General features: G+C 35.3%; 1 protein-coding gene across 1 annotated transcript in view; it reads right to left on the minus strand.

Annotated features, from left to right (window-relative positions):
- Positions 1-26062, minus strand: part of DACH2 (dachshund family transcription factor 2) — a 638130-nt gene that overhangs the window by 601779 nt on the left and 10289 nt on the right. The gene's annotated exons all lie outside the window — the stretch shown is intronic.

Below are 26062 nucleotides of genomic sequence, written 5' to 3' on the forward strand. Positions count from 1 at the left end.
AATTTGTCATTTAGTTAACTTAAGGCAAATTCTATAACTTTAAGTAGGGGAGTTAATACAATGAATAAAAATGATCATTGTGGTTTTGACCTTCCTTTCTTTAATTTTAATATTCTGCATCATTCATAAGAACAAGAAACTGCTGGCCACCAAGAGAGCTATGTCAGAGCCATAAACTCCTCTCTGACTCCCAACTCAAATTACACAAATTAGCCATCATTTAATGAAGCAGCTATGCTACGCATCCCAGGGTTCCGTCCAAACCTGCCTCAACAGTTTATACTAATGACAGAGGCACGCTAATAAATGCCAACATCTATTCACAGAATTAAGGCTTACTTAAAAGGAAAAATACAAAAGTATACTTGAGTAAAAATCAGCAGTAATTTATAAGCAGCAAATAATCAGAACTGCAAACTTTTTATGTGTAGAAAAAATGTAGTTTCCACCCCAACAATGTATCTCAAATGACTTCGTTGTGTTCTCAGTACAGATAAAATACATTTTGTTTGATTATTTCTTTTAAAACCTCCTTTTTTGGGATTCATCAGAAAAGAAAAGCCCCAAGGTCACCTGTCAATAACAGAACAAACCCTCAGTAAATCACAGTGCTTCACAAATAAATTCCTCATCAGTAATTAAAACCAGGCCTCTCTGGCCCTGTGTTATCAGCTCATCAAATTCATTGCTCATCTAGAATAACAGATCCACATCTGCAGTCATTACAGCACGCCAGATAAATCAATCCTCTCAATGATGCTTTGAGCCATCTCTGCTCCCTTTTAACCAGCCCGATATTTATTTCCCCCTGACACTTCTGACATTCTATTTACTGTAGGCAAATGGAACTCATACGGCACCTTGTAATGGCTTTACCAAATCCCATTGTGGGGCATATCTTAGAAGACTGATGGTTGCAATAAACAAGGTTTTATGGTGTAAGTGTGAGCTTCCAACTTTTTTTCCCCTAGAATTTGACTTCTGCTGTGAAGGTTTATTACACTTGATTGCAGGTGGAAGACTAGTAGCCATTTAGAGCTTTGTTAACTAAAAGTCAGCAAAAAACTTTGGAGCTTATGTCAGTGTTTCTTGTCTATCTTTTTAAATTTTTCTTATTTAATTCTCAATCAAAGGAATCTTGAACAGAAGTTTGCAGAGCCAAAGTCCATAGACTAACAACAATAAAGCTATGACTAATTCATTCCTTTGCTTTGGGGGATTTTTTAAAAATTAAACTATCACAAGATTAAAAGTGGTTTTTAAATTATTTATTCTTAAAAAGATATAATCACACAGAAAAATTATACACATCCTAAATGCAAACGTTCATGCATTTTAATACAAAATAGTTTTTGTATTAAAATGTATATCATATGAACATGATATAATAGCAATTCAAGGAAAATATAGATAGTAATCATGCTTTTGAACAAAATGGACATTTTTAGAGAGCCCCTTTTTTAATCTTCACAAATGAACCAATACTGTGAAGAAAAAATAAAACTAGAAATTGTAACTGTTGTGTTACTCTAGTCAGCCAGACAAATCTGGGGTGGCTCTGCACAAACCATTCTTCACTGAGCTGCACTACCTTTCTTGGCAGCAATTATGCAGTGCTCAAAGAGACTCACATTAAATTAATGCACAATGTTAGTGGAGCTCACTCTTGGCATATATTAAACTTATTTCTTTATGCCACAATAATATTTGAAAGAAACTGTCAATTTCTTTTCTATTCCTTTCTTTTCTTCACCAGCACAAAGCTAGAGCACATAGTAGGTTGTGAATGCTGAGATCACCTTCTGAACATTGATTTAAAATGACAGAATATAGTATTTTTCTTTAATGACAATTCTATATTTATCACCCTATTGTTCTGGTGTACTGATTCGACTGCTCTCAGAGGCCAAAGTTTGAATTTATTTGATTTTGAAATAATCGCCTAAAGCAAAGAGTTTAGCTGCTGGGCCACGATACACAAGTGGTAGAAGGCTTACCCCTCCCCCATAACCTTCCTGCCAACCACCTCAAGCAGGGAAGGAAAAATACAGATTCTAAGTTGAAACTTTTAGAAAGCCTGTGTTATCTGCACTGAAATGGAAATTATGCATGAGTTTTCTTAGGACTCCAAGGAGTACAAACAAAAGGATATTCTGAGCAAGATAAATCTGCCTACAACAAAGATAGAGTAAATCACATAAAGCCCTCTGTTTGAAAAATAAAATGTTTCATTTCTGTCTTCACTTAACACTGCACACAGCAACAGCCTCAAAGTAAAGTCCAATTTTGGTTGGTCCTCTAAATTAAGGAAATGTAATCCAAGAAGGCAACAAACTCAGTTCGAGAGTTTGTTTGTGTTTGTGTCTATGATGGGCTAGATAGGATCACCAAGCTCATCATTTCCCTTTACATACACAATGAAAGATGTTATTTATTCAAGGGTTGATGGGGACCTTTCATCTCAGACATTCTTCTACAATCTTGATTGCCTAATAAGGCTAATCAAAAGAAACAAACTCTCTTGCCTTTAAGAACTGCTGTCTTACCTATAGCAGGATGACAGAAACTCACAGAAACTCAGAACTAAATGAGGTCTTAAAGATTACAGATGAGAAAACTGAGATGCAAAGGAGCTACGCTACTGTGCCCAAGGTCACACAGCTAGGTAATAGATGAATGATGGAAACTAAGAGCCAGCACCTCAAGCTTCTCTCCTGTGAAATAATAGGCATGATCATTAATAACTTAAACTGGCATGCTTTTTTGGGCCCTGTCAGCACACTGCTTTCTTGCATGTACCTGAAGAACAGCAGAACTCAGCTGAAGAAACTTATTAATGATCATACCATCTTTGAACTTCCAGCACTAAACCCAATTCCTGGCACACAGTAGGTGTTCAATAAATATTTATATAATGAGTGAAATGAATGATATTTCAACTTAAGTCAGAAGAATACAAGATCCTGCCGTCAAGTCCATGAGTGGGAGGAGGGAATATAGGAGAAAGATATATGAAAAATTCTATAACTACATACTAGAGAGAAGGAGAAGATTTTATCTCTATAATTTATTTATACATGCTATGCTAAGACTGTCCACAAAGATGCCACTCAGAATAAAGTGTGCTAACAATTGTTATGGTCCTTTATATTTGAGAATCTTGAAAACGGAAAGTTAAGGTTCATAATATCCTGTATGATGTAGTTAAATATTATTATCCACATTTTACAGAAGGCAAATTCAGGAACAAAAGGTGTGAAGTTGGATGTTCACGTCAAATAGGAAGTTTATGACAAAACTGACAATGTAATCCATGAACCCTGATCTTCAGTGCTCAACACAACCAATTGTACCAGTTATAATGGCTGTGCGATGATAATAAAAAGCTACTTTTTTTATATGCTTTTCCTGCTAGTAGTTCGAAGTCCTCTACAAACATACCTTCTGTCCAATAGTTTTGTAAATATCAATCTACAGATGGACAAAGAAAAGTAACCCCAATCCCAAAACCCCACTGAGGTGTTCTAACTTTCAAAAAAGTTATTATTTGTGATCAAGAAATGGTGTTATATTCAGACCTTGTATTAGGAACTGTAGTCTTTTCTAATTATAAACTATATGAATTTTGAATAGCAAAATATCATTACCATGCTGGAAAAGTACTGTGGAGGGCAGGCTGAAATGCTTAACTTGCTAGAATGAATTCTGTTTTTCTGTTTGCATTTTTTTCATTAACCCAAATCAAATATAGCAAGTTACGGGGTTTCTATCAAGTAATAAAAATGAAAATTATTCAAAACTAAAATAGAATAGAATAAAATAGAGCTGATATAAGTATTATGGTATAGGAAATGTTTAGGTCCAAATTTTGCCTCAAAGCTACTTATCTTATGACATAAATAGGTATTTTTCTTCCATTTTAGGGTGTGTAAGGAGATCATTATGGGCCCGATGTATTACAAATGTTTTAATTCAAAGCTTCAGCTCCGATACCCATTACCTGGCTCTTTACCTTAGCAAAACCAAATTATATTCTTTCTCAGTCATTTTACGGGTCCACAAAAATATAGTTTTATTTAAAAATACAGACGTTTGCTGTTGGCCTTAGGTTTCCAGATTCATTATGGTCTTCTACCAGAATCATAATTGGTAACAAAATCCTAAAAATTTATTTTTAATGGCAGCATATTTTAGCATATGCCTAGTGAAATCTGCAGCCACATCAGATTTGTTAGTAAAAATTTGATAGCTTGTGCATGGACTACATCCACTAAAAAGATCCTGGCACTAGTGTAGAGCAATATGATGCAAAATTACACAAAGACTGATTGGATTGTAGAATCTATGGAACCAGAAAACAATGGATCTGTGTTCTAGGACATATGGGAATGCCACCCAATCTACTTCTCCCCTTCTTGACAATAGAAGGCAGAAGTGTGGCCTGGAGCATAAAATAATAGACCCCAAACTGGGAACATGAATCTGACTAATCTTTACATTTGACTAAATCATTTTACCTTACTTCCTTTTTCCTTGATCACTTCATGGTTAAAACTGGGTTTGTAACAGTGATTCTCCCACACCAAACCACTGAATCTTTTGGTGTCACCTGAAAATATGCAAGGTCCACTGCAGACTGTGATGCTCTCCAAACTTTGAGAATCACTGGTTTATAATGTTATCAAGTGACATTATCAGTTTTAAAGTGAATTACAATAAAGATTATAAGGGGCTTATCCAATATTGCACCTAGTTTTCCCTCCTAAAATATGGGAACAAACATCCCATGTTATGAAAGAGCATTAACCTTTCAAGCCACTGAAGTCCATTTAGTGTGTGGCATTGCTCTAATTTAGAAAACTGCTATAGGGGTAAGTCCAAGGACAGACTCTCTGATAGTAAACTGTAAGGAAAACAAGACACTTTATATTCAATGAGGCAAACAGGATGGTTATTATTATTCCCATTTTACAAATGAGTAAAGGGAGTTAGCAAAACTAAATGACTTTACCATGGCTACATGTTTTTAAGTTCTGGAACCATGACTTGAACTCGGCCTTCTGATTCTCGTCTAGCTTCTGGTGTCTTTCTATTATATCATGATGCCTTCTTGATAAGTGGAAGGCATTTTTTGTATTTTTATTTTTCAGAAGACATGTGCAAATCAGTCTACATTTTACAAAGGCAGTATGTACCTTACCAACAGTGTTCATTGGGACAGGCAATGTAAGAAGGGAAAGTACTAAACAGACTCAGACCCAACCATCATCTGGTGCCAAAGATTCTCAGTGACATGCATTCTTCAGCATGTGCCGACAGAACACTAACTAGGAGAGGATTTGAAAAACAAGTAAACCTAGTTTCTTCCTTTTGGAACATGCCCCAGTGAAAATAACTTAAGAAAAAATTGAATGTATATACCAAGGAGTGCAAATTCATATGTTATGCTGACTGAACAAAATGATAAAGTGGGTGTGGTTCATCAGTGACAGATTCCTAGCAAGGGATTGGTCAGAGTTTGGCTTTCAACACACACAGGACAGATTGCACTCGTCCTTCTATCATTTATTAGCAGCAGAACCTAGGTAAGCTTTTTTCCCTCCCTATAAAACGAGGGAAAAGTCTGTTCTTCATAGAGTTTTATGAAGATTCAGTGAAAGAATAAATATAAAAGCACTTTGTAAAGCATAAAAGCTATTGATTTGGAGTAGGCAGCAGGTAAGAAGAGCTTACAACTCCATCACAAATTTTTGAAGGTAAAGAACCAGAACTTAGCTGTCTTTGAAATTTCCACAATGCTTTGTTTAGATGGAACATTATACATACAAGCTGGCATTTATTCATTCATGCATTTTTTCAATTACTCAACAAAACTTAATCAATCCCGTTAGACAACAAATTAATGACCCCTTACTATGTACAAGGTATGGTGCATGGCTCTGAGTCACAAGACCAGAAAAGGCTCTCTCCACTTTTTCATTCAGTCCACAAATCCTGTCAAATGTTAACTTCAGAGATGGCTCTCAAACAAATCCATTTTCCATCCCCACTGCCACTGCCAAGTCCTCAAAATCTCTTAACCCATCCTCCTTCCCTCCATAAAATAAAGCATATGCTCTTCCAGCATAGGGACTGTATTTTATTAATCTTTTTGTTCCAAGTAGCTAGAACAGAGCCTAGACATAGTGGGTACCTACTAAATGAAAATTAGGATAATACAGTTTCTGTATTCAAATAGCTTACAATTTAGTGACGGGAAGGATAAAACAAATATAAAAATGTATATTGATGCTTTGCAAACCTACATTCACAGTTTTTATTCAATTTTTTTTCCCAATCACTCATAGAAGTAAGTAAGGTGGTTATTATCCCTCTTTTACAAATAAACAGGGCTGAGAAAGAATACATGACCTGTCCTACGTCACACAGTAAGTTAGAGAAGGACAAGGGCTCCTGTTTCTCTGAATCCTCACCAATATTTGTTGTTTCTTGTCCTTTTGATAATAGGAGGTGTGAAGTGATATTTCACTGCAGCTTTGATTTGCATTTTCCTGATGATTAGTTATGTCGAGCACTTTTTCATGTACATATTGGCCATTTGTATGTCTTCTTTGGAAAAATATCTATTCATGTCCTTGTACACTGTTGGTGGGAATGTAAACTGGTGCAGCCACTGTGCAATACAGTGTGGAGGCTCCTCAAAAAATTAAAAATAGAACTAGCACACAATCCAGCAACCCCACTTCTCAGTATGTATTTGAAGGAAATGAAATCTGTAGCTCCCAGAGATACCTGCAATCCCATTTTCATTGCAGCATTATTCACAATTACCAAGATATGGAACCTACATAAGTGTCCACCAACAGATAAATGGATAAAGAAACTGTGACTATATTGATACAAACACACACACAAACACATGCACATACACACACACACACACACACACACACACACACACACACACACTGGAATATTATTCAGCCTTTAAAAAGAAGGTAATTCTGTCATTTGTGACAACATGGGGATGAAAATGGAGGGCATTATGCTAAGTTAAATAAATGAGAAAAAGATAAGTGCTATATGGTATCACAAGTGGAATCAAAAAAAAAAGTTAACTATGAGAGATGATGGATGTTATTAACTTGATTATAGTAATCATTTCACAATGTATACATATATCAACTCATCATATTGTACACTTTAAATATATACAATTTTATTTGTCAGTTATTCCTCAATAAAACTGAAAAAAAATGGGAGAGGGACAGACTAGAACCTCAGTCACTTAGAGTAAGTATGCTTCTAGTCTGAAAAAGGCAAAATCATAGCAAGCACTTGCCCAAGTTGTATGAATTTAGATTGAATTTAATAGAGATCATGGTAGAATTACTCTCTCAATATACCCAAATAAAATATACTTTAATCTAGGAAAACTAATTACTACTAAATAACTTATATATATTATTTATTAACCCATAATTTTTCATCTTCACTCTATAAAGTTTTTCATGTTAAATATTTAATAGTTGCTCCCTTGAAGAGTAGTTTAAGAAACCACAAGTATTTTACGATGAACAACCAACTGAAATAAATAACTTTAAGTGCATAAAATAATATTTGTCAAACATTTCTACTTAGTTATATCTTGGAGGGAGACTACATTTTAATGAGCTTATAAGTTTCTTCATGAAGAATATGCAGGGTTTTTCCCAAGAAGCACTATCCCCAACATAAGATGGGTTGCACTTTAACCAAGTTCTCCATGGCTTTGATATTTTTGAAAAAATCAACTCAGTGCTAATTAGTCTCCCTCAGTCAAATTAGCCGAATTGGGGCAGAATTCTAAACAATTCCATCAATCTGTCAGTTTCAAGTGATATACATAAAGGTTACTAGTGGGGCAAGAAGATCACATCACAATGATGTGAACAGCGAAGTTGACTTATGAATAATTAGCAGAATTTACAGTATATTCTCTTCAACCTATGTTCACTTAAAAAAACAAAATGATATGAAGATCTTTGACATACTAATGTCATATAAAGGTCTCTAAAGAAAACAATAGAGTTATTCACAAATGGTAGATGGAACCTGCAGTTAGTTATCTTGTGACTAACCGCACATACCTCTTAGTAAATAAACTGACTAAAGGAGTTCTTAGTACCTAGACAAAATAATTGGTAAGGATGATTACTGTTCTTTTAAGATATTCACCTTGCTTGTTTTGGTGATGTTTGGTTTACTCCTTGAAAAAAGTCAAGAATTGGGCTGAAGTCATAAAAATCTATATTGAAATTCTTAAAATATATCTGTCTAAAACATCTATTCTCCCTGACTTGTTATATTGTTACAAGCCACTTTAAACACCAGATAGCCTCTAGTTACATCCATAAAAATATAGATTCTACTTCCTTAAGCAAGCATGTTCTAAAGAAAGGGTTAACAGAATTCATGGCTTAAATAAGGGGAAAAATAACACAACCCAATTTTGACCTGTGATATTTGAGCCTGCAGATCAAATGCTTTCCCCTGTAGAATAATAACTTCCTTGAGGTTGTTGCATTTTATTGAGCGATCAGTATTAGTACAACCTCTTCATCTTTAGAAATGCAAAAGTAACAACTGGCAACACTGTCAATAAATGCAAGGAGTTGTACTCCTCACATAGGAGGGTAATGGAAAAAAGAAGGCAGGCAAATTTTTGTTGTACTGAGTAAAAGAAATTTACATGGGCTTAAGTCACAATCATTTTAAATTTTTAATTATAAATCAGATATTGTCTTTCTCTTATTCAACATGTCCTTACTTTGTGGAAACTGATGAGCAAATAGAATTTATTTTCCAATAATGTTGCATAGAATAATTGATTTTACAAAAAAAAAAAGTCATTGAAATAGAATCCTTACACTGGAATGAACATTCACCAGAGGGCACTCTACTGCATAAAAAAGATAAGCCAAATTCTTGCAGTGTATAGTTTAAATGTATAAGGATAAGGAGGCTGTGATTCTCCACACCATCCCAAAATAAATGAAAAGCAGACTTATGTTTTTTAAAGAACTGAAAACATCATGATCCTTTTCTAAACTTCTACAGAACCTAAGGAGTCTATATTGCATGTTTTGATAATTATATTCTTTTGTTGTTTCATGTGTGCAGATGTTGTTTATCCAATGGGATTCCTTGAAGGTAGGAAAAAGGAGCAGATCATTCACATCTTTGGAATCCACCATCTGTGTCCTAGTGCTAAATATATTAATGAACCCTACTTGTTAAATTTATTTTAGACATTTACATGGAGTTAATCAAGACAACAACTTATAGCAACAATCCACCAAATCTCTATTTCACATCCCATAAAGGAAGACTGGATCTTTTTCAAATACTACTCTTATCAATTACCATTAAACTAGCATTCACTATGTGACAGGCCCTTTACCAGGGTATATAACACACAAAAACACACACACTTACTTTATACAAAATACTGAATTTTCACTATACTGTGATTTGGGCAGTATTTCTCACTGATAAAGTCAAGCTGGTTGCAAACAGGCTGAATAGTAAAAACCAAAAGCAGTTGCATCATTTAATCATTAATAAAATATTCATTATAATGTTTTGATTAAACTCAATACTTATTGAGCACCTCCTATTTGTGAGCCACTGTTTTGTGGAAAAATCAAAACACACAAGGCTTCTTATTGATTTCAAGGTGATAACAACCTAGAAAACAGCAATCACATACACAAAGTGCTCTTTTCTTTAGGGTTTTTTGGATTCTTTTTCAAACAATTGTTTACTTCAACACTATTCATAATAGTGAGAATATGGAGTAATATTTTTTGCCACTGTTCTATGAAACTTGACTGTGTATAAATCTGAAACTGCATTCAAGAACGCTCAACAGATACTACACACGTCTGGGACATTGATAGAGGTAAGGTGAGCCAAGCAACTAGCAATAGGAGTGCCATCGTGAGTATGGGCTAGCACTGCTTCACCTACAAAACACAAGTAATGGAATCAGTAGGTGTTAGAAACTACAGTAAGAATAAAGAGGAATCAAAGTTGAGTAAGACTAATTAAAAGAGATTGTTTTAAAACAAGTTTTGAAGTAGTTTTCAAAAGAGTAAGAGACATGTATTAGTGTAAAGGAGTACAGTGAGCTTTCCAGAAATGAATGCATCTTGAGTAACGGAAATTGAAGCACAGTAAAATGTCTGCAGAAAAGCCTGCATGATGGAGAGTAATGAGTAATGAAATTGGTAAAATATGCAGAGGATGAAAAAAGAGGAGTTAGTATAGGGTTTATGGTATGATGAAAAGAATGAAATGTAGAGATCTGCATAGGAGTCCAGAGAGGAGATGGTCTCAGAAATATTGAGAAGAAAGAAGCAGCAGGATTTGGTAGTTTGGATGTGAAAAACAAAAGAATTTTTTTAACTATTATGAGATTGAAAGTCTAGGGGATTAGGTGACACTATTAACAAGATAGAAAAAGTAGAAAGAGTGACCATCTGACAATAAGAAAATTATAAATTTCATTTTTATGATGTTTCACTGCCAGAGAGACATTAAAATATGAATATGAAATATTTTTATTTTAATATTTTGTGTATTTTTAATTCAGCTGTAACCTACATAGTAACATTTTTACTTAGAATTTTGGTACCATGACTTAAGAAAAGTCTTACCTATATTCTTTTGGTTTAGTTACTTTACTTAATGACTAATACACCCTACTTAAGGGCCTTCAGACTAAACTGAAAAGCACAGTATTTTATATAACTCATTCTGAGGCTGTTACAGAGCCATACAGGCTATTGTTATTTTTTGTTTGTTTGTTTGTTTGCGTTACGCGGGCCTCTCACTGTTGTGGCCTCTCCCATTGCGGAGCACAGGCTCCGGACGCGCAGGCTCAGCGGCCATGGCTCACGGGCCCAGCCGCTCCGCGGAATGTGGGATCTTCCTGGAACGGGACACGAACCCGTGTCCCCTGAAGCGGCAGACAAACTCTCAACCACTGCGCCACCAGGGAAGCCCCAGGCTATTGTTATTTTAAACGTGCCTATCTGTGATGTGCTTTTGTCCATTATTTGCACCTATCAATATGATGAAGTCTTAATAAGCAATTGAATAAATTACATTTGCTCACTGACAATGGTTTATGAAGGTGAATGCAACCAAAGCCCCCCAAACCCCCCAAGTTATCATTCTTCCTATTTAATATAATTCGGTTTTAATTCCAGAGATAAAAGTAGCAATGTGGATGGTCCATTGCATTCAGACATTTCTGCCAGAGCTAAATGATAACACAGTCAAAATATCTAATGACAACTAACTTCCTATACTTTCTAAATATTTGTGTGAATATGGAGACCTATAGTATTTTGCATAGAATTTAGCTACCTTAATCCTTAATCTCTCTGGGACAAATTCCAGCATTTTACAAAAGTGTTGAAGATTTTCCAAATCTTTTCAACAGCTGCCCATTGATTATATAAAGATTCTCAAAGTCACTTCTAGTTAATCTTTTACTTGCTTTTTTGGTAATATAGCCAAGCAAAAAATGTTTACTGTCTACCATGTACTCAGTCATGTAATAGATATTATGGGAAGAGACAACTGAGTTTAAGGTATATATTAGTTTCCTACTGCTGCTGTAATAAATTATCACAAACTTAGTGATTTAAAACAGCACAAATGCATTTTTTTATAGTTCTGGAGGGCAGAAGTCAAAACTCAAGGTATCAGCATGCCTGGTTCCTTCAGGGGAGAATCCATTTTCCTGCCTTTTTCGACCTCTAGACACTACCTGCATTCTTTGGCTCATGGCTCCTTCCTCACATCACTCCAACCTCTTGCTTCCATCATCACATCTCCTGCTACTGACTGATACTCCTACCTAAGTTTTATAAGGGCCCTTTTGATTATGTCAGGTTCACTCAGAAAATCCAGGATACTTTCCTTATTTTTGGGTCCTTAACCTTAATCACATCAGCAAAACCCTTTTGCCATGTAAGGTAATATTCACAGGTTCTGAGGATTAGAATGTGGAAATCTTTGGGGAGCCATTATTCAGCCAACCACAAGGTTTATATTAAAAAGACAGAAACTGATCTCAGGTACCTTATCTGGTAAGATCAGTGTTGCAGCCACAGAAATACTCTATTGTAGGCACCATCAAAGAATATCTCCTTACCTATAACCAGACTGAAGGTTGGAGTAAAGGTCAACACAACTCTTCCCAACTATTGATTTGCCCTGAGTTTTAATTACTATCCTCCCTATCTTCCCTTAGTTCTTGATTTACAGCATTTAAACAGTGGAAGAGAAAAAAGAAAATAAAGACCAGAGAAAATAGGCTTAACAATTCATGCTAATTACACTATCAGCAGACATTGGCTGGTCTGGAATTACTATTGAGTATCCCTTTCGTTTTATCAGTTGTACAGATAAAAATACCTAAAATGTTCCAGACCACATAAAATTTTATAAGCTCCCTTTCTTTGGAGTTAAACAGACTATCTAACCAATAAAACAACCTCCTTCCCTACTGACATAACATTTCCTTATTAATAGTTGCCTGAAGACAGGTCAGTAGTTATTTGCAAACCATTTTAGAAGTATATGACAATAAATCAATCTTGGAAACCCATTATTAATTATTTTATCCCATCTCCTTGGTATGTATTTCCTCTCTACTCTAACCCTTCTGACGTTCTATGTCCTAGAGTTTGCTTCTTTCCCATAGTGGAATCTCAGACTTAGATACATACTGGTACCCTCCTGTTCTCAAATTGGAAAAGTTTTGTTAAGTGTTTTCCCAAAAAACATCTAAGTCAAATGGCAAGTTACCTCATTAGTTACTACTGAATAGGAAGTATATATCAACTAAAATATCTTGCAGTTTCTCCCTTATATGGTAAGATTTGAAAGAGAGACCATTAGTAAACCTTTTTCTATACACTCTTATAGTGGTTTATGCCATGGCAGAAATTTAGGAGAAATTTTCCTCTGATAGCATCAATTATAATCTCGAGGTAGTTGACACCTCTGACCATGTTTTCACAATATCCAGTCAGACATCTCACTCTGTTATAATGAAATACCTCTCATTAAATTTTATTGTCATCCTATGTAACCGTAATATTTCATTAACTACTGTTAATAAGCTATTCCAAGATCCCTACGTAAATTGAGTTATATAGCAATGAAAATGACATTATAGAAAACATTGTCTGATGACTAGAGGACTCAAATTAAGTACATGTCCATTTTTTTTCCACCATTGCCAGTTTGGCTTTGATAGGACACAATCCTTATAAGACTTGGTGCCTCCATTCGCAAAATGAGATAGTACTAACTTGACAAAGTGTCATGAAAATGTATGTATGAAAAAGGAAATCCATATATGCCCTACAATTTGGATCACCACTACTATTAGGAAAATGTTAATTGACTTATTCTATACCCCTGCCTGGGGTCTGGACCCCAATTTGTATGGATTCTCACTATTCCTTTCCCCAATGTGCTTCCTTTGTAATGTTGAATGGAACGTGGTCTTTCATTCTCCTTGAAGTCACAGCAAATTGCATAATTAAGTCCTGTGCAGTAGAGATGTAAGATTGTTTCCAGTTTATAGCTCCCTATAAACATCCTACTTAACATTCAACTGCCTGAATTATTTTTTAGATGATTGTTACTACCTGTATTCAAAACACCATTTTATCATTTAAAGGCAGTAGACAAGAGAAACAGAACAATTGTAGGTTCAATGACTCTATTTCCCCCTGAAATATATTTTTCATTATTTGGAATGTTTACTGATAAGTTCAATGAATAACTGACTTGTAAAAATAAACAGATATTCATTATACAGATGACAATCTCTATTCCATTCATAATCAGAGCTTGATGGGAATATATCTACTACCCCTCAAAAATGCACTAGTATATATCATTGATCGAGATGTGTTCTATATTCTAAGCAACCAAATACAGATCATTTCAATTTTCTGTCCTTATTTCAAATATCCTTTCCTCAAGTCTGATCCAGTTGGTGCCCCAATTTACAGATGTTTAATTAATGTATTATTTTAGTTAGTACAGAATAGAATAGTCAAAAAGAGCATAGGTTTGCTGTCAGAAAATTCCTCGCTCTCCATTGACTAGCTCTTTTATCTAATTTCCCTTAGCTTCAGCTTTCTCAACTGTAAAAATAGACTAGCAATAGCAAACTTGTACGGTGGTTGTGAGGATTAAATTGGGTAACAAATGGAAAGTCCCAAGCACTGTGTCTGCCTCACAGATGATGCTCAATAAATGGAAATTATTATTATAACTTCAAACCCTATAAAAAGATTGCAGACTGATTTTTTTCTAGGAACTTCAATCTACAAATTTTCATTTAATTACAGTATAGCAGCCATGTCTGTTTGGGTACAGATACATGGTAATGAATGCCATTTAATAAATCAGGTTTTGAAACTAATGCTATGGGGCATTAGAAAGTTATTCAAAATTTATTTAATAACCTATATATAGAGAATATGTATGAAAGAAGGCTATATAATGCTCTAAATTGAATAAATATAATTCTGAATGGTTTATTAGAACTGTGAAAATGAGTGAACTTCAAGAGCTCCTACAAAAAATACAGAAATTAATCACTACCACAAAACTGGTATCAACCAAGGGCAAGATTCTATAGAACCAGGCATGCCAGAAGGTTAAGTATGCTCTGGGTGAGGAATCAGGCCCTTTAGCAAACTAAAAGACATGTTCTTCCTCTGCTTCAGTCACTTAAACTAATTACCTAGAAATTACAGCCTGGGGTTAGGCCCTGTCCCATCTCATTAAGATTCCCTACCACTACACAGTATAAAGGATTAGAGAAAAGAAATAGTCACATGAATGAGAGGAACACTGAGAAAAACTATTGATGGTGCTTCCCTATATTCTTAGGGAATAAAGAAGGTTGCCTCTTACAGGTAGGGTTCACCAGAGGCATATATCCTTCACCACCAGATGATTTACTAAGGTTTGACATATACCAAGTCACCATAAATGGATGGCAAGCTCAGGTTTTCCAAAGATCACTCACCTTCCCAATCATTGAAGAGGAGGAGAAATAAAATGGTAGCACATTAATCTCCCATACTTCCTATTCCTCTAAGTCCTCCTGAGGCATATTACAAGCCCAACTGCTTGTAGTTTGGAATTTTAAGAAAGTGATCTCTTAATTCTGACTATAATGTAACAGTAGATGATAAGCTTCTCTGAGTGTTTTTTCAATTCTCAGAGAAGATAAGCTTCCTGTAGGGGGTACCTAATCTCCCATTTGGTGGATAGTCAGCTTGTTTTATGCATCTAGGCCTTAAATGAAGAAAAAATAGTGGAGTTTTAGATTCAAACTGTTTTCTAATTTTCTTGATAATACTTAAAAAGCACTTAATTGCTCCAAACTATGTTTTAAAATCTGCTTCTCATAACCCAAGGATTCTGTAAAGGTGTTTTAAGAGCCCAGGAGATACGGGTAGCACTTGATGTTGTGACTGAGTTTCTCAGTCAACTAAAGCAGATCTCCTGTTAATCTTTTATGTAAAGAATTAAATGATAAATCATAGAAGTACTTATTTTATTATAATAAAATAATAAAAATGAGTTTGGATATCACTATTCTATCATCGTATACAAATTACATGCTGTGGAAAACTTACTAGAAGCCAGGAATTATAAAATCGATTACTACTATTCCCAGATATTCAAGCCATTCTTCTTTGGCGCCTTTAAAACCAAAGGAATGTCTGTTAAACTTATTTTTTTAATAAATTTATTTATTTTTGGCTGCGTTGGGTTTTCGTTGCTGTGTGCGGGCTTTCTCTAGTTGTGGCGAGTGGGGGTTTCTCTTTGTTGCGGTGCACGGCCTTCTCATTGCGGTGGCTTCTCTTGTTGCAGAGTACAGGCTCTAGGCATGCACGCTTCAGTAGTTGTGGCACACGGGCTCAATAGTTGTGGCTCGCAGGCTCTAGAGCACAGGCTCAGTAGTTGTGGCCCATGGTCTTAGTTGTTCCATGGCACGTGGGATCTTCCCGGATCAGGGATCGAACCCGTGTCCCCTGCATTGGCAGGCGCACTCTTAACCACTGTGCCACCAGGGAAGTCCTGTTAAACTTATTTACACTCATTAGAAAACCACAGTGGTGACTAAGGATTAACTCAATCTCAAAAAAGAATGTATTAATAGGGACATATTCAGTTCATTGTTTTTTATCATATGATATGGTAATGTACAACTTTGCGGGGGTGAGAAATGTAATAATCATGTTAGTTTCCAAAGGGAAAAGAGAGAAAAAGCTTCATGGGATGACAATGAAATAAGTTATAAAGGACTCACTATTCACTTCCATAGGCTAACTTAACCCTTCTGAATTCAGTGCAATCCTGAAGGCAGTGGTCTCCTCACTGTAGAAATCTAAATCTAAATGGCTGTCCTCTATAGGAATGCATGTCAAATCTCAACAACAAAGTTCAAAAATGTCAACCTTGGAAAGTCCAGTAAGTCAGACTCATTGGCTTCAACTGTCCGAATAAACAGCTTAAACATTTTTCCTCAATAAAAGCAGATAAACTATAGTTTGATGCCTACTCTTAACATGAAAAGATGTTAAATAAATGCCTATATCCAGTTGGCATCAATATAGTAAGGATCTGCCACACACCAATAAACAGCAGCTGCTGGTGATCACTGGGTCTTCTCAGTGAACTGAACCAGCACATGCAGGAGAATAAGCTCAATGAGAAATAGTAACAGAATGATAGCACTTTCATGACTTTCAAGAACTTGAGAATATTTATTTGGTACAAATCTGGTACCAAAAAAAATTATGTTCTACTTTGTATATATTTCTTGATATTTTGTTCTCAAATATGTTGGGAAATGGTTTGCATTATATGAAGAAAATACCTTGGAGTTCACTGTAATAACCAGCACAAAATTCAAATCAATTAAAGACTATATTAAAAGGACATAAACATTATGATTTCTGACTCTCACAAATGTACCTATAAGAAAGAATTTTAAGAGGCTCTGAAATACCCACAGTAATTTTATTGCTATGGTCTGATTTACTATGTTTTGTTTTACACTATAAGTACTATGTCAATGTATAAAATTTGACATGGTTGCTAAGGAACATTAATAATATTATTTATTATCATTATAGTTATTAATTAACATAATAAGTATTTATCATTGATAAAGAAACGATCTCTATATTGTACAGAATAATTATGGCCACAGCTAATAGGACAATTGTGCTAAAATCTCTTCACAATCAATGTCTGGAAGCAGCACAAAACTGAGAAGGTAAGATCTTGCAAATACATACCTGGAATGATGCTTGGAACTTAAACCTAAGTTCCCTAATAGGAGGACTATATTTTTTCTGGGTTTGCATGTCCTGACTTTAATTTTCAGGGAAAGGGGAACTGCTTTTGTTAAACCAGTAATCTGAAAACCTTGTGTATATTCATAATCAATATGCAGTCCCATTCCTTGGCTGATTATCCTCCATGGATTCAAAAAGCAAGCCAACGCCTTCATTGGGTGAGATAATAAAACCCCTAGATCTCTTGAGTTTTCAAGAACGCAGGAAACTTAACACTTGCCTTACTAAGAATTTGAAGTTAATCCAAAAAAAAATGTCATCAGAGGTAGGGAACTATATTTCCTGCCAAAAGATGACACATGTCAGGTCTATGGATAGTATGTATGAGCCTTCCCATTTCTTTTTGTACCATATATGTAGATTCATCTAGTACACATTACTGTGCCTTCAGTGGTTTCATTGTCAGCTCCCATTTTCTGCTTTCTGCATTCATCCCTCTCCTGATTCAAAACCATCCCTTTAACACATCATTCCTAATTAGATGATTAGTGCTTGGAAGGGCAGGAGATAAGTCATTTGCATAATTTAATCATAAAAGAAGTTAAAGATACAGATTTTGCTGTTCGTTTGTACAATTATCTTCTTCAGCCTGGGGGGGCTGAGATATTAATGTGATTAAACAGTATTTCTGCAAACAGGCAACTGTGTGTCCTCTATTAAAGCAAGGCTGGAAGCAAATGAAAAATTAATTTTAGAAGACAATCAATTTTATCCTACATGACTGTAATAAATAACAGCCCATCTGCAGACAACTCATTAAGCCTTGGGAGGGTACATGTGTCACAAACTCTAAATGACACACAAGGCTGAATTTTCCACGAAAATAGAACTAGTAATAAATGGCCTACCAGCTGCCATATCAGCCTAGAAAGTCAACAGACAGGAATTTCCTAGAAAATGAAGTGCATACAGTGTCACAGTCAACCAGTTAATTTAGTTCTAGCAGCAAAAATTTCTGAAAACTGGTTCATTTTATTCTGAGATTTGCTCTTTTTCTTGTGTTCCGAATGTATGTGTGTGCTCACACATAGTAGTGTGATACCACTTTCACTAAGAAGAGCTAACATTTACTGAGCTCTTATTATGTGCTAAGCACTTTATGTACATGATCTCAATTAATCTTCTTAACCAGCCCAGAAGTTATGTGACTAATAGTATCCCCATTTTTAGATGAAAAAACTGAGGCTTAGATGGTCATACATCTAGAAAGTGTTAGAACAAATGTGGCTGTCTGAGACAGAATAGTAATTCCCTAGGCTTTCATTGTTCAAGAGGAGCTGTCAATCAGAATCAGAAAAATATACCCCTTAGGTATAACAAAAAATTTCCTTAAAATATGAACATTTCCCTAAGTTAAATGCATTTAATTATAATAAATCATAGTTACACTGTCAAAGCAACAAACTGAAAACATTTTGAGTACTTACATCCATGTACTATATTAGGTGCTATGAATGATAAAACAACACATCAGACTGCTTCAAGTTGAGGAATTTGGAAGGTAGTTTTGGGAGGGAGAAAACATATACAGCTTAAAACAATTTATAAAATGAGAAGGAGGAGGAGGTGGAGAAGGGGAGGGGAAAGGGGAAGGAGAAGAAAGGCTATCTGCAGATCAAAGTTCAGAGAAGCAAGAGATCACTGCAGGTGATATAAGAAGTCCTCATAGAGGGAGATAAGACTTCAGCTAGATCTTTAAAGATGGCTGTTTTCAACAAGACCTTGAGTATTTCTATACTGCAATTCTTCCTGGAAAGGAAGCTCAACCTTAACATTTTCTGATTTCAGTTTTCTTAAGCAGTTTACATTACTTTAGTTCACTTCCATTCAGTTTGAACAATCCCGCCAAAGATCCATGCTTGCATAAAATATTCATTCGCAGTTCTAAACTCATCAAATTTGAAATACTGGGCAGGATGAGTAATCACTTGTTCCTTTACTTGGCTTTTGTGGAGTTGATATTAGGGTCCTAGTGCCTAAAATAGTTTTTCCACAACACTTTGCACAGCCTATCGTGATTAAGATAACCCAGTGTCTAGTGTACGCACATGTCTCTTTTCAGTGCTATATAAAGAAGGGAAACGAGATTTTTTTTAATCAACCCAACAGAGCTAAAATCAAATTTTAACAATGGATTTGCCTTTTTTTCCCTAAACAAGAGTCTTAAGAGCAGATGTTACTACATCTGGCTTCCCTTGCTCTTCTCCAGCTGCAGAAATTAAAACTCACTCAGAATCTGTGACACAATCTATTAGTTTGCAAATGCTGACCAAACCTTTCTTCCCAACCACTTTATTAATGTGCCAGGTGAATGGCTGGGCATGCCCCACCAGAAAAACTTTGTTTCCTAGGTAATTAGCAAGGAATTAAGACTGAGATCACCAACTTCTTGGCTTTTCTCTGCTATGATTTCACATGAGAACGTGATTTAAAGCTTAACTATTTCTTCATCATCAAATCTCCAAGGCCACAGAAATCCCAAAAGGAGTCAAAGAGCAGTGAGGAGAAGTAGTGACTACAGCAGGAACTGTTTAAGTAGATTCCATGTGAGGTTAATAATACATGAATCAGAACAGCAGGTGTTAAGTATATATATTGATTGGGTTTATGCCACTTTGAATACATTATGAACCATCTATAAGTAAAGAACCATGACTATTTCCTAGCTCTGGACCATGCCTAGCAGCTTTGTAGTACTCTGTTTATAAACTACCAACGTGTTGAAATGAAAGTAGGAGCCTAATGTACTCTTCATGAGTATATGACGTACTAATAAGATCAACAAACACACATCCTGGGACCAATAATGCTTCTGGTATAAAATCAGTTCATAATAAAATGAAGTACCTCATCTATTGTAAAATAATGTTAGTTACACATGAAATAAACCAAACATTATTTCAGTTATTTAGAAAATGTTATTTTTCTTAATATTCTTCAAGACGGCTGAACTGAAGCACAGCATGCCCATGGCAAAACAGGGATTATTAAGTAAATATTCAAATCTTCATAATATATTTAATGTGGATTATTTTTAAAGAATACATTTGTCAAGTTGATCTCCCTGAGTTCTTAATTCCGATAACTTTAATTTTAAAATTTTAGAAATTAAGTTAGTTTTTTTAACAAAGCAAACTCTAACAGCATTACTATATATACTACAAAATTTGAAACTCATCAAAACTCCTCTCTTAATCCTTAGGAATTTCAATGAACAATGTACACATAGATGAAATGACCAAAGTTCTAGTCTTTCCGTTTTTTTACCTCCTCTCGTCCAAAGATCTTGTTCTCTTTACTTCTGCCACTCATGCCCATGGCCATACCCTAAACCTCGTAATTAGCAATAACTTCAACTCCTCCATGTTCTTAATTTCAGGCATCCTACCCTCTAACTACCACTACTTCTTTCTGGTTCACTCCTTCTAGTACTCCAACTCCAAAAATCCTTTGACCTCTTCTTGGAACCTCCAATTCATTGATACCACCATCCTTTCACTGTCTCTCGCTTCCTTGAAATCCTCTTTTTTCCTTACCAGTTTAAAGTGTGTTGTCATTCATTGTAATCACTTTTTGCATGAACCCTCAACTCTCTTGCTCCCTCTGGCTTTGCTATACTCATATGACTTAGCAAAACCACAGTTCTTATTAAATCCAATTATTTGCATTCTTTGCATCAGGCTGATGCAGCTTTACATGGTGGAATTAAAACACACAGCCATAGTGACCATTCTGAATTATGACCAAAAACCTCAATGGTCATTTAACGTTGCCTGGCAATCATACTAAACTTTAAGTAGTTTACTCTCCTACTCATAAAGATGGCTATTTTACATTTTCTCTTTCTCCTCAAATCTCCAAAACCTCCTTTCCAATCCTCATTCTTAACTAATGACTTGTTTCCCACTTCACTGAGCAAATTGAAACAATCAGAAGAGGACTCCCATGGAGTCCCAATACCGGTGCAACCAGAATCTCCACCATCTGTTAATGGAAATGCACTAACCTTGCTCCTACCTAAAGCCAATGCCTCTGCTTGTGCACTAGATCCTATCTGCTATCTCCTATTCAAGAATATCACTTCAGCAATACTCCTCTCTTTCATACAACATCATTTTTTAAAATTTCTACTGGATTATTCCTAATAGCACATGCTATAACCTCTTGATCCATTCCCCCCTACTCTCAATTTACTCCCTCCCACCTCCAGTTGTTTGCTCTCTTTGCAGCAAATCCCTGGAAAGAGTTGTCTATAATTCATCTCCTCCTAATAATCTCTCTTAAACATGTCACTCAGACTTTTCATTCTTATTATCCTGCCAAAATTACTCTCATAAAGCTCACCAATGACTGCAATTGCCATATCCAATGGCCAATGTTCAGTCCTCATGGTTTTTGGCTTATTAGCAGCATTTGATATAGTTGATCACTGCCTCCTTTTTGATACATTTTCTGTGCTTAGCTTTTGGGACACCATTCTCTCTTGGTTTTCCTCCTACCTCCTTGCATGTTCCTTCTAAGGCTTTTGTTGATTCCTCCTCTTTTCTCTATTCTCTTTATGTTGGTGAGACCCAGAACTCAGTCCTTGAAACTCTCCTTTTTTCTATTTACAGTCACTCCTGTCCAAAATTTATATTTCCTGTTCAAGTATTTCTTCCAAACACCAGACTTACATCCAATGACTACATCTTTGCTGAAAAGGCTAAAATATATCTAAAAACTAACACGTATAACACTGAACTCCTGAACTTTCTCCCCAAACCTGCTCCACCTACAGCCTTCCCCTTCACAAATGATGGAAAATTCATCCTTCCAGTTGCTCAGACCAAAATTTTGGAGTTTTCTGTGACTCTTTTCTTTCTCTCATACTCAGTATCTAGTCCATCAGCAAGTTCTATGGGTTTTATTTTCAAAACTCACCCAGAATCTGACCAATTCTTACTATCTCTACTCTACCACAATGGTCTAAACCACCACCATCTCTTTCCTTGTTCACTGCAGTAACATCCTAACTGCTTCTAACCTTGCCCCACTTGAAGCCTATTCTCAACTTAGCAGCCAGAGTGATCCTTTAGAAACCTAGGTCAAATCATGTGATAGCTTTGCTCAAAACTCTGCAGTGACTCCCCATTTCATAAGTCCTCAAAATGTCCTAAAAGGCCCTATATGACCCCCCAACATTACCACTGTGATCTTGTTCCTACTACTCTTCCCCTAGAACCATTATAAGTTTCATATAACTATGGATGATGCTGATTTAGCATTGAGTGAAAAAAGTCTATATGAGATTAAGTGACCCCCAGAAGTATCATGTTGTAAAGTGATCAGCCATCTGTTTATGAAAAATTTAGAAATTTCACAACAAAATTACAAAAATAGACTAAGGATTAGATTAAATGAGCTAATGTATATGAAAGTACTATATAAACTATAAACCAGTATATACATGTAAAGTTTTTTGTTTGTTTGTTTGTTTGTTTTTTTCAGTACGCGGGTCTCTCACTGTTGTGGCCTCTCCCATTGCGGAGCACAGGCTCCGGACGCGCAGGCTCAGCGGCCATGGCTCACGGGCCCAGCTGCTCCGCAGCATGTGGGATCTTCCCGGACCGGGACACGAACCCGTGTCCCCTGCATCGGCAGGCGGACTCTCAACCACTGCACCACCAGGGAAGCCCTACATGTAAAGGTTTTTACTATTACACCTAGCTAATAATTTTAAACTTCCAGATATATTTTCAGGCAGAAGGCATGAAGGAAATATTTAAACTTTACTGTACTTATTAAATACAAAAATGACAAAAATGCCACTTTGATGTTCTTTAATTCAAATTTTAATGTTCATTAAACAATCTTGAAGGCAGTGGTTCAAATTACTCCCTAAACTGCAAACTTAGTTACTATTGAATACAATAAAAACTTCACACACATACCCAAAGGCAAAATGTAACCCTTTTTAAAACATTCATACTCAACATGTGTTTCAAAAATGTGCTACTACAGCAAGCTAGAATCAGGCTAACAGACCAGTAATAGTAAGGCAAATTACAGAAGAAGTATAAATGGACACTGCATAAAATATTTTAGAAATTAATGTAACATTTACTAGTGTAGTAAAGGAATATTATTTTAGTGACAACACATATGCAAATGTTCTATTATGGTTTCAAATGCTACCATCTCACCGCAAATGGAATAACATTTTGCCTTTAGTGTTTTTATCTTTACTTATAGCTAATATTTTTTATCCTTTCTGTTCCTGCTCATGAATCTGCTTAAACTAACCACTAAAATAAAATGAATGCCATTAAAAGAGATCATTCAACAGCGCTATGGAAAGGACTTCATCAGTCCACATTATGCTGCCTTCCTCTAATCTGTCATCTAGTTCCTAGTCCATTCAATATTTCCATGAGAAATATTTTCTCATCAAGTTTTCTTCATCCTTATTTAGCTTCATTCCGTTGTCCATGCACAAATGGAGCTACATCAACGCTAACATGACCCAAATTAGAGTCCGCCTATCTTTAAAATCAAGAGCCTTCCTAATTGGACAGAAAACTTTAAATTATTGAGCTCCACTGCCCCTTCTTTGATGGACACTTTTACATTTTTCCCACTAATACAGAAAAAGATCTAAAAAGCGGAATTTCTTGAGTTGTATTTACATTTAAAAACTGAGAGTCCCTGGGGGGGAACAAAACAATACACAGAAGAGCAGTCATTCAATTCAATGGGACTAAACTGCAAAGAATAAGAAAAGCTTTAGACTGGCAGAATGGGGATTATGTAAACATCATACAACCTGATGAAAAAGAACATGCCCCTAAAATAGCAAAAACCTGTCAGTCTTCTAGTATGACGAGGACCAGTCCAAAACAACTGGAAGTGCAAGAAAGCAGCTATGCCAAGTGTACTTGCATCAATTAAGCTCTGGAGCAGTTACTACCTTCTTCAGAGATCACAAGGTTCAACATGTGCCCATCGTCAAAATGCCCACTCTTGCAGGACATGATCAGCATCAAGACTATAATGTTCCATGTTTTAAACTGCAAGTGGAATATCGATTAAGTATCCCAATCATAAACACTTCACAAAAATCTGATTTAGTGCTATACTTATCAATGTGTTTTAACCCAAAAGCCATGATTCCTCTGATGTGAACGAATGTTTATTTAACTTATGGAAGATGGTTATTTAGGGGTCCTAAGCACAGGAAAGCATGTTAAAGTCAACAACTGGACTCATGCAGTTTGCCAGGTTTTGATCTGTTAATAGCTATAATGAGTACTGTATCCATTAAGTGGATAAGTCTTTCCATAGACAACATAAGAATAAATTCAAGCAAAATATACTAATTTAGTTAAGCGCTAACTAACATGATCCAGTACACAGTTGTTAGCTATGACAAATAAGCTCTATGTCTGCTTATGCTTTGTTCACTTCAGATGTTTTCTACACGAAGCATTTAATTTCAGATTTAGTTCAACCTTAGCATGTTTCTTGGCTATCTCTCCTTCCCACCAGTGCATATTTATAAAATGTAAATACAATTTAATAGTAGAATAAAGTAAGCAAAATATATTTAGACAGGTAAAGGTACCATAAACATTTTATAATGTACTGCAAAGCCCAATTAATGTTATTTTAATTTTCCACGATTTTACTATTCCTTGCATTAATGTAGGTTAGCTGAGAGTTAACCATGTAACAGTAAAAGTCTACCTAGGTAATCTGGAGATGAAACAAAAAAGAATTTGGATAGTTCTTAAGATCACTACTCTCCCCTTGAAAAGTAGCCTTGTACAAACTAATAGCAGGAACTTATTTAACATTTGTTCAAATGAAGTGACAAATGGGGTGAATTGGAAATATACAATATATACATATTATATATACGTATATACACACGATACACGTGTGTGTGTGTGTGTGTGTGTGTGTGTGTGTGTGTGTGTGTGTGTTCAAACTGAATATTCTAACTGGCTTATAAAATGAGACCAAAAATTTGTGTTCAATGCATAAAATGTACTACGCAGTAAATTTCTTTGTATGAATGAATTCCCCTTTTGTCTTCCTCAAATAAAAACCTAAATAGTACTCATAAACCTTTTTACAAAATACATTTAGAAGTTTAGCAGATCATATTCTATTTTCAAGGCAGCAAATTTAACATTAACATTAAACATTTAATTATACATGTTTACAAGTAATCTTATTTTCCAGAGTTATTTATGTTTAAATGTAATACATGTAAGGGTCAATGTATTCTGAACAAATAAAAACAAATAACTTTTTCTCATCTGTGTTTTAATTTTTGACACATAATATTGTACAGCACTATAACCAAAGCATATCAAGCTTGAGGATCTATTTAAAACTCGAAAATAAATGAAAGCAAGCTTTTTTACATGGGGAAAAAACAAATGTTTTTCTAATCCATAGTTGCACATTCTACTACAAAAGCATATGTCTCATAGAATGACTAATTTTATCAATTTTTAAGGACTCATATCCCTTGCAACAAATATATGTCAGAGAAAAGATATTAATGTCAATTAACTACAGCCATTCTTAAGTGGAAATGCCTGTTTTATTCCAAGCTC

The sequence above is a fragment of the Delphinus delphis genome, chromosome X (genome assembly GCF_949987515.2).
Source record: "Delphinus delphis chromosome X, mDelDel1.2, whole genome shotgun sequence".
NCBI classification, from domain to species: domain Eukaryota; kingdom Metazoa; phylum Chordata; class Mammalia; order Artiodactyla; family Delphinidae; genus Delphinus; species Delphinus delphis.